General features: G+C 45.5%; 1 long non-coding RNA gene across 1 annotated transcript; it reads right to left on the bottom strand.

Annotated features, from left to right (window-relative positions):
• Positions 1–9,308: 9,308 nt before the first annotated feature.
• Positions 9,309–11,027, bottom strand: LOC135398912 (uncharacterized). Its single transcript, XR_010424147.1, has 2 exons — positions 10,418–11,027; positions 9,309–9,663 (listed from the first exon to the last, which is right to left on the bottom strand). It is a non-coding gene; the product is annotated as an uncharacterized LOC135398912 (long non-coding RNA).

Below are 11,027 nucleotides of genomic sequence, written 5' to 3'. Positions count from 1 at the left end.
CTGACTGTAATTTTGCACAAGTCTTGCACGTGGACCGCATGCACGTTAAGTATTATGGGGGGAGGGGGATTTATTGGAAGAAAAAAATAAGAAGAAAAGGAAAGGGGAAAGTATTTTGGATATTATTCGGACATAGCTTGTTTCGCGATATCCTACTATTCTTCAGGCCCGCTTCTTGGTATGTTGCTGCCAGGAACTGTTCTGTCATTCTGGAACACTACGCGCAGCCATTTATTCGACCATTGTACCCAGTAGGTGGTACTGAGAAAGTGTGATGATAATGCAGTGCAGTCACCTGTTCTTTTCCACTAATTTGCTTGACATACTTACTGAGGCAATTTGAGGGGTCCTGAAGGAGGGACTTCGCTTCGAGGAATCGTTTTCCCGTTGTGCCCGTTCAGTTTGAGTGTAGATGGCGGAAGCACTCCTGTAATCCGGGTGAGACTTTGAATCCGTTTTCAACAATAACTACTTGAGAAGACCACTTCGCTAGTCAATTTATCGCCAGGTGTAGTTGCCTCTCACATATGGTCAAGTTTGTAGAGCAACAAGATACAAGGGTCGGTCAAGGTTGACAGATACTTTTATTTCTTAAACTACAATGGAAACTTTTGGGAAGCACCAAACTATGTCAGTTTTTCGAAGTATTCACCGTGCGCATCTAGACACTGCTGCCATTGTTGTGGCAACTCTTTGGTGCCTTTGGCGTAGAAAAAAGTGGGCGGCTGTCCTAACCACTGCAAGACATCTTTCTGGAGGGCTTCAGCTGTATGGAACGTATTTCTTCCAATGTGCTCTTTAATGGTAATCGTTTTAATGGTAATCGCTTGAGGGACCTGGCCTGTAAGGGACATAGGGCAAATTTTCCCAGCGCATTTCGACCAGGGCTACAACCGTCAATTTCGCCGTGTGAGGCCGGGCTTTGTCATCATGAAGCATGTCCGTTCTTGACAATATCCTATGCCCTTTCTTGCGAACTGCGTTTCGCAAGGCGCCATTTATCAACGTGGAGCAGCACTGGCATTAATCGTGACGCCTTGCTCCAAGAAGTCCACATGGATGACACCCCGCATGACCCAGAAGACAGTTCCCATAGACTTCCCAGAAGATGGCTGCATCTTGCTTTTCTTTGGCGGCGGGGAAGCCTTATCTCGCCATTCCATGCTGCTTATTTTTGTCTCTGGGGCGAAATCGTGCATCCAGGTTTCAACACACGTAATGATTGATTGCAAAAAAAAATTCGTCCCCCTCGGATTCCGGTTCAGCAGCTGCTCAGAGACTGCCATGCGCTCTCCCTTCTGGGCACAATTGAGGCGTTGGGGAACCCATCTTGCACAGACTTTGTGGAACGGTGCTCTTGAATGATTGTCTCCACCGCCGACATTAATATTACGCTGGGCTACAATGTGTCGAGCTGTTACTTGCCGGTTCTCGAGGATAGCTTGCTCAACGCCTGCGATGTTCACTGGCGTGACTGCAGTCGAACGAATGTCCCTATGTGGTTCATTCATCACCATATCCCGTCCTTCGCAAAACTGTCTGCACCATTCGTACGCTCTTCGCCTTGGCATCGCTTGTTCTCCTTACTCTGCCGGTAATCTTTGCAAAATCTCAGCTGGTTTGACGTTGTCCTTCACAAGGGACTTGATGATGCGTCGCTGTTCCACAGCCACGCAGTGGCGGCGAGTGATAGCTGCCGCTGCTGCACGGGCAGGATGAAACGAGAAGGATTACACTTCGTCCACCGAAAGCTTTATTCAATTATATTTACTCACTGATTTTCCTCGAGCAAACGTCACGGTCAACCATGACCGACCCTTGTATTTAGATGTGGTCTACGTATAATGAATATGTGACGAAAGAGTATGGGATAACCTTGGCGACAGAATTAATTTTAACGAGTAATAGTCTAATACACAGGACAGTCCCTTGTGGAACGCAGTTGTCCTGCACAAATGAACGTGATAATGATAACGTAGTTCCAAGGCGAACCGTGAATGTTCGTCCTTCAAGGAAATTGACGATGCAACGTAGAAGACGGCCCCGTATCCCAAGCGAGTGGAGATCCTGCAGGATGCCGTGTCGCCATGCAGTATCATACGCATTTTCTAAATTGAAAAGTACGATAGGCAATGTTATTTTCTAACAAAAGCTTCACCAATGGTTGTTTCAGGGTGAATGAGGCGATCCACCGTTCAACACCCCATTCGAAAGCCGCATTGATATTGCGATAAACATTTACTTCCTTCGAGGTAGTGGACGACACGATTGTTCACCATTCGCTCAAAGGTTTTGGCGATGCAGCCCCGCGAGGACGGTAGGTCGATAACTAGTTGGATTTGATAGATCCTTACGCGGTTTCAAAAGTGAAACAGTAACGGTTTTCCATGAGGAAGGTATAGTGCCTTCAACCCAAACTAGGTTAAACAACCGAAGTAAACATTCCTTCGACGTCTCAGACAAGTGGTCCAGAATTAAGTATGTTACCATGTCTGGGCCATGAGCACTCACGTTCGCTGAAGACAGAGATCGTAAAAGCTCTACCATTGCAAAGGGCCGGTTATACAGAGTGGTCCACCAACCATGATAGAAATTCATAGTAAAAAACGTAGGCCCCGAGAGACATGCCGTCAAGGGTCTTTTTCTGCCAGTAACTTTTGCCACATATTGCTAATTTTTTTTTACTTCATTTGAATTGACGGAAAGTTAATTTCTTGAATTGAACTCCGAAATTTCCGAAGGCAACCTGACGCTTTCTTTGCGGAAATGGGTTCCCCGTTGTCATTTTACTCAGTATAGCACATAATCCCACTCGTAATGCAATGGCAATTGCCGAAATAAATTCGCCGAAAATCGGTGGAAATGAGCCCTTGGCTACGCCTCTTTTTTAACGGGTAGTTTGAGCACAAAGCTGCGAAGAAAGGAGGTTACATTGACATGCCACACGAGGGGGAAAGGGTCCCCACCTGTCAACACGTCGGGTGACCTCATTTTTGATAAGATAGCTCTTTCCGCCGCGCGTGTTTGTTCCGTGGGTAAGCCTTGTAACCCTTTCCCCCCTCTAGTGGCCTGTCAATGAAACCTCCTTTCTTCGCAGCTTTGCACTCAACTACCCGTCAAAAAAGAGGTGGAGGGAAGGGCTCATTTCCACGGATTTTCGGCGAATTTATTTCGGCAATTGCCATTGCATTACGAGTGGGATTATGTGCTATACTGAATAAAATGACCACGGGGAACTCATTTCCGCAAAGAAAACGTTAGGTTGCCTTGAGGAATTTCGGAGTTCAATTCATATATATTCATATCATGTGCAGTCATCTAATCCAACACCTTGAATCAAACACTTTCTTCTGCCCTTATCAACATGGTTTTCGTAAATATTTTTCTTGTGAGACTCAGCTGGTATCTTTCATTCATGATGTCCATCTTCTTTCAGACAGAAGAACTGATGTTGATTGTATATTTTTGGACTTCAGCAAAGCCTTCGATAACGTCCCTCATAATCTGTTGCTTTTAAAATTGTCCTTACTAAATGTTGACCCTAATGTGTTGTCCTGGATTCAGCCTTTCCTTATTGGGTGGTCACAATTTGTCACAGTAAACAACGTCACCTCTACCCTAACCCCTGTCTCCTCCGGCGTCCCCCAGGGTTCCGTCTTGGGCCCGCTACTTTTCCTCATATTCATTAACGATTTACCTGGGTGCCTTAGGTCCTCCATTCGGCTTTATGCCGACGACTCTGTAGTCTATCGAGCCATAACAAACCCCTCTGATTCTCATATTCTGCAGTCGGATCTTGACTCCCTTCTTGGCTGGTGCTCTGGTCCATGGAAATGAATATTAATAAACGTAAATATTTAAGGATCTCTCGTTCACGTATTCAGCCACCCACGCTTCGATATAAAATTAACGACGTCCCTCTCGATCAAGTATCTGAGTATAAGTATCCTGGGTTCATATTTCATCGGACCTATCTTGGAAGATCCATATCACAAATATCAATTATATCAATGATATTGTCGATGTTGTCAGCACTGGAGTCTAAATACGTTTGTTTGCAGACGATTGTGTGTGATATTGCCCAGTTTATTGCCATATTGAACAAGCTCTTCTGAGTCATAGTCTAGCTGGCATCTCTGATTGGTGTGACAGATGGGGTATGAGGCTTAATTGTGATAAGACTGTTCTTCTCCGAATCACGACCAATAAGGCAACCAATTCAGTTCAGTTATTTTATTGAGGATGTTCCACCGTTGCCTACCGGTATTTTTTGGAGCGAAAGTGTTACAGTATTGGAAGACCTTGTCGACGACATTTGCACTGTTTGAGATTGTTAATGTTCCGGTAAGAGTGTTCTCTTTTGTGTGTGTGCGTGTCAACTTGTTTGTGGATTCTTTTCCCTTGTTTACACTGTGTGTGGCGTGGGCCGCTGCGTGGCTCGCAGTATCTCTAAATAAATAAATAAATAAATGTCACGCACATTTGTAATTCAACTAACTCTCATATTGGCTTCATCAGACGCTCATTCTATATGACCCCTTTCAAGGTAAAGCCGCAGCTATACAGACCTCTCGTGCGACCAAAACTAGAGTACGCATCATCATCTGGAACTGATAACCTCACAAGATGTTAGAATCGATTCAAGACCGAGCCAGCCGTTTTATACTAACTACCATCGCATACATCAAGTATCAGCCTCGTGAAAAGGTTTCTTGGCTTACCCTTGTTGGCGTCTAGACGCAGGAATGCTCACTTGTCACTTTTCCATAAGGTATTCTACCCATAACGATACCATTCTCTCCTCATACATTTCATCTGCCACTTACACTTGGCACCGCATAGATCATTTTCGAAAAGTGCGCATTCCGCATGCAAATACCAGTGCCTTCTCCGACTCCTTCTTTGTTCGCCCCGGGTGGGAATGAAACAGGTTACCACTTGATGTTGCTTCCATCCAGGACCCATGCTTAACCACTGTTAACACCGCAATTGCCCTTTTGTACTATCTTTATAATGTGTCGCAACCTCTACGGAGTCTGTGCGTTGTTTTATGTTCCCTTTTTTTTCTGCTATATTGTTTCCCAATGTTGTACTGCCCCTCCCCTCTTCAATGCCTCATGGCCCTGAGGGTATAGACATAAATAAATAAATATTACGGAATGGTTATTCTCAAACAGACTTACCGTCAACATTCAAAAGACCAAATTTATTGTCTTTCGACCAGTCAATAAGTCACCAAACTGTTTATTATCGTTACACATTAATAATCAAGACCAATGAACGAGTAAAGGAAATTAAATTTCTAGGAGTATGGTTTCATAGAAACATATTGTGAAATACTCATGTGAACAAGATAGCCCAACAATTATCCAGATCTATAGGTGCCATTAATTGTATTACAGGATCATTCCCAAATTGGTTGATGAGACACATTTATTATGTCCTGGTGTATTCCAAGCTATACTATCGCCTATTAATATGGGGAAACTCTTCAACCAGCAATTTAAATAAACTGCGCGTTCTCCACAGAACAACAGAAGTGCGCTTCATAACAAATGTTGACTTCTGTACCCCTTCTTCTGTACTCTTTCCAAATGCGCGAATTCTCACTGTCGAAAATATGTTTCTGTTAAAACTCTGAATTAATATTTACACACAACAAGCTGAGTCTTGCAGGTAGGGTTCCACCGTATTGTTTTCGGGAAGCCAGAAAATTCCCAACCCCCGTACTACGAACAAACTATGGCAAGCAAACTGTGCCATACTTAATACCTCATTTTTTTGAATAATTTTTGTGGATCTCATGAACCCTTAGATATCCCATGCACAGTTCAAGCGAGCCTTAAAATCACGCGTACTTGTTAATGAAAATATGGGGTTCTTATAAGAGACTTTTTCAGGCCCTTGTAGTTCCACTTCAGTGGTAGTTTTCTTAACCTTGCTGTTGAGTGACGTAGCATTTTCAATTTTGCATAACATATTTATAATATGTAAACTTGTGTCTGTGGGATGATGTTTATGCACTATGCTACATGATTATCTGTTTGTTCTGTGTAGTTGCTAGGCACCACAAATTGCTGGTTCAGGCATCATGTCAGGCCCTGCCTTTTGTGCTTGAACCACATTTCTGTAACAGAAACGTGAAGAAAGAAAGTTCTGAAACGTGAAATGAAATGAAATCAAATTATTACTTGCTGTTCCTTTAAGTTTACAAGAACTGTCGGTAGATCAATTAGTTCAGATCCCGCAATAACGCCACGACAGGTGTTCAGCGGTTTATGTAGAGATACAGAAATTCGTTGGCCAAGCACCTCGCAAGCATTGAGGATGGTATTCCAATCTTCTTCTAATGTACATTTCAAAAGATCTCCCAATGTGAGCTTTTTAATTTATCTGATATTTTTTTGACAATAACACCTACAACTTCACCGTTTTTTTCAACGAAAAATGGTGACATTTTCCTTAGATGTACGCTTTTTTCTTTATACGAGGCGATGGTTGAAAGTACAGTGTACTTTGAATTGATCTGTTTATGAACAACGTTTGACGACTGGGGCCGAGGTCGCTTAGCGTCCCCGATCGTGGATGAAATATATTTTTTACGCATGCGAGTGTGAGCGAAACGGGTATTCCAAACACTCATCCACGCTTCATACCCATATACACCTGGGAAGGTCCCGGAGTTGTTACAACCCATCGGCCGGGGCTTAACCAAAACCCACGACCACTGCACCGTTCAAGGCTTCTATCCCTTCACCTTTCGTCCCCTCGTCACGGTAGGTAACCCCCTTGGGACTGAGGGATGGTGCCGTGGTGGCGCTACTCACCAAACATGAGGAAAAGCAGATACCCCCATGCGGGGCTTTTTCCATCATGTTCACCAGATGCCGCTGTCTTGTAGTTGTGTTGTATGTATGTGTGTGTGTATGAGAAAAAATGTAGGAGAGAATATGAAGAGAGGGAGTGGCGTGTCCCGTTCGTTGAATGAGGCCCCCTGGTAGGTCGCCGGGAAGCATATGCCAGCGTAGCGTAGTGGTTAAAGGGACAGTCGCATTCTCCGAGGTCAATTTCCAAACTAATGCAAATTCTAATTCCTTGCCGACCACTGATATGGGCCCGAAAATACCATTTCGATCCGCGGCGTACTTTCCGCGCAATCTGATGAAAAGGAAACCGGAATCCTTGCGCCCTGGCTCTCTAAAAGTGGGAGCAAACGTCACCCGGATAAGGCCAATCAGCGCGCGCCCTGGGTAAATGCGAGCCGCGCGTCTGTTTGGCGATCGCGGAGCGAAGGCGAAGGTAGCAAACATGGAGTCTGAAAACGAGAGTCATGTTTCTCTGTCTGGGGGAGATTCTGACGAACATGTAAGCGGTAGCGGCGACGAGTTAATGCTGGATGATGACCCATACTCTACGGACCTAATGCCTCTGGAACCCGCCGACCATGCACGAGATGTGGCTGCGGCTAACCCGCGGGATGACATTTTCAGGTGACGTATCTCTTTGCATGGTTGCCGTCGGATGTGCGAAACAGTTTAGAATGTTGAAATTGTTGTCGGCAGGTGTCTGTGTGGAGTCTGCGACCCACAGGAGCCCGACGAGCGCCTGTGTTGCCATTCCGTTGCCAGGGTGGTAGAAATGTGCAACAGTGCCGCCGTGCAGTGCATAACACAACACCCATCACTCAGGGACATCTGCCTCCGTAGGGAGCTTCTAGTGGTGTAGCGCCTCAATTCTGCCGCTATGATCAACATTTTAGGCGACTCAATCCCCAGGACCACAGGTAAGCCTGCTGCAGTCCTCTTCCGTTTGCTATGATTACGACCGTAATGATTTTTTCGGTTTAAATGACCTCCCATCAAGATTCGGAAGGGTAAACTCGGGTGCTAGTCGGGTGTTGTTGGTTACGCAAATTGTCGAACCTAAAGTGGACAGGGGTTGTATACAAAAGGGCGGCTATTCTCAGCAGCTTTTTGGCCTACACAAGTTTGCCCCCCATAAATCATAAGCGTGGCTGACAGCCGTGGAACGACCCAGAATCCTGGTCCAACAATTCCATTAGGAAAAGTGAAGCAACACAGCCGCCTCAGCTAGTCTCGACATGCTCTCAATTATGCCAGTTAGCCATGGCCTGATTGGCAACACAAAACCCTGATTGACAGATATCCAGTGGGAATTCTGAAGGATAGCCTTACAAGTCTGAAAACAGAAGCATTTGAGGGGCCAATAAAGGGGGGGGGGGAGCATGTTACTGAAGAATGTAAGAGTAATATATTTTGGGAGAAATTGGATTTTGCCGGAATTGGAGGGAAGCTGGTTCGGGAGGGAGTTAGCTGTTGGAATCGGGTTCATCCTGAAAGAGGCGGACCATTTTTCTGTTGTACTATGTTGCACACCTTCCAACCTTCCACATTCAAAATGCAGGAGACCCCGGAACTAAGAAAGGAATGCACAGGCTTTGAACTCCAAGGTTGGGATAGTGTCTGTTCTTCTGTTCTGGCCATTGTCTTCCCAACACTGTGGGAGATTTGGCAGGTATGCAAATGCCCACAAGATATAATGCTAAACAAAAAGAAATGTCATGTGGATTTGTCTTTTCCAGCTGCCTGAGGTTCACGGCATACTCGTCATTCACGAGATGGGTCTGGGGATACCTTGGTCCAAGGAACAGACGACAGGTTCCTGGATGCGTTGTCCGAGCCATCAGGATAGAGTTCCCATCTACGTCCTATCAAGGCTATCAGCGTTAGGACCATCGAAGCAAGGGTGTCTTGACAAGAGAGACAAGCTGGTGCATACTGATGGCTGGAACTGGAGACATGTAGTGGCAAGACAAAAATTTTGCTGACATAGGCACACTTTGTGTAAATGAGCCCTTGGTCATCCCCCTTGCCTCCCATCAGAGGTTTAGGAGGATACTATTGGTCTCTGGTGTCTGGTGTACGGATAAACCTATCCGTACACCACACACCTATAGTATCCCCCAAAACCTCTGATGGGAGGCAAGGGGGGTGGCCAAGGGCTCATTTACACAAAGTGTGCCTATGTCAGCAAAATTTTCGTCTTGCTGCAATTTTCGTCTTTTCGTCATTGCAGTGTGGGGGATGTTTTGTCTTGTCACTCTGTATCTCCAGTTGCAGTCAACAGACTGTCTACCCATCTGTACAGCAAAACTACTACACGTGGCAGTATTAGCTCTGGCATCAAATCCAGACTGTACTGCACTAAGTTAGTGCCGAGGTGGGAATATTTTGAATTCTGTGCAGATTTTCAATGCGGTGTAGTGACGGGAATAAAGAATGACCCTATAATTGTATCGATTTATTGTACAGTGGAGTATGACAGAGTGGGAACAACGAAATAGCATAGGTTTATTTGCCTCCCATTATGTATGGGAGGCAAATAAACCTAAGCTATTTTATTATGTTGTGCTGTGGTTCTACATTAATGTGGTGTGAAGTCTGGGCGGTTACAGGTACGCTGCCACAGGGATGTTAGGAGGGTTCATGTTGGCAGATCCATATCTGGTGTACTAATACGCTATACAAGTCTGTGTCCATTGTTTTCCTCTTCCTGGAATCAGGGGATGACAACCCCCTTGTGAGATGCGCCGTGAAGTGGGAAGTGGGTCCCCAGCACTTGCTTCAGCCATGACCTCCACATCTGAAATATGGCCTTGAGTGTTAACACTCAAAAGAATATGTTGAGGGCCTAGCAGGCACAATAACAAATATAAAAATTACTATGCAAATAAATCTTCCCCTTAGCGGTCCCTATTTCACTGGCACAGTTATTTTCCTGTCGGCATTACGTTATAAACGCTCGCAGCCGCATCACACAAGATTCCTTTCACAGAACTCTACAATTTTCAGGACTCGTACATATCCATTATTTTGTGGGACGTGCAAAAAGAATTGCAATATTTTCGTGGCTTGACAAACCATACCAAATCCAGTTGATTCCGTTGACGTGCTTGCTGCCGCCTGAAATAGAGCCAGAAATTAGCAACAAGGCTGCAGTAGAATACTGATGCAAGTGTCTCGGACGTAGCCAAACACAGATTGCGATGCTTTCACATCCCTGAATGCTGCCATCAGGCTTACACTATGAACTGTAGAAACATCCACTAGCTGCAATAAGATTAGAATAATGCTGTCATGTGGGAGTGTTACGTTACTCCTGCATAATACTGGCGACAATTAGCACCGCAACAACACACCAATCTTTTTTCTCTAGAGTACGCGTACTATTGCGTCAGGATGCTGCAATAATTGTAATAATTTGTGTACATTAGTAGCCGGTGTGACTGTGACGTTACAGTCGGCGGCGAGGCCAGGTGTTCGCGATGATGTTTACTGTGACAACTGATATTTTTCATCGCAGCGTATAGCTGTGACCACGCAAAATTGTCACTTACCTCCGTTACTGGTTCCTGCCCTTGTTCCTGATCGAATGTGGTAGGGGTGGTAGGCACGGCGTCAATCTTCAGCCGCTTCTGTTTCTGCCGTAGCCCAAGCCGAACTTGCAATACATCTTCATCAAAATAGGCGTCGTCGGCGAAATGACAGGAACAGACGCGTGAAACATTCAATCCTTGGGCCACACCACAGTAGTGGCTGGCGATCGCTGCCTCCCACTTTCGTTTCGTTTCGCCATTGCGAGGTCGGTGAAATGTAAGCTCGGGATTCGCGTTATAAGTCATTCTGCACCCGAGCACGTAGCACCGGTTTCCTGGCTGTGACATCGCATGTCAACGGCGTGAAATCCTAGGCCACACGCTGTGGTTCAAAGTACTTCAAAGCAAACGCGACAAGACAACAAGAAAAAGGGGCAGCCGCACGCTCAGACACACACAGAATCTGCGGCAGGAAGGAGCGCCTCCTGATGGTTGGTTTATCCGGGTGACGTCATCCAGTGTCGGCGCCTTGCGGGGATTGCCGTGCGCGCCGGAAGCGCGAACATTTAAAAATCGTTTCTGAGTCAACCAAGTGGATTTGTGCGGAGAAAATTTGCCGGCGTACATTATG

The sequence above is a fragment of the Ornithodoros turicata genome, chromosome 1, assembly GCF_037126465.1.
Source record: "Ornithodoros turicata isolate Travis chromosome 1, ASM3712646v1, whole genome shotgun sequence".
Classification (NCBI taxonomy): domain Eukaryota; kingdom Metazoa; phylum Arthropoda; class Arachnida; order Ixodida; family Argasidae; genus Ornithodoros; species Ornithodoros turicata.
Note: the sequence above shows the minus strand (reverse complement) of the source record. Positions and strands in the feature narration are given on the sequence as shown.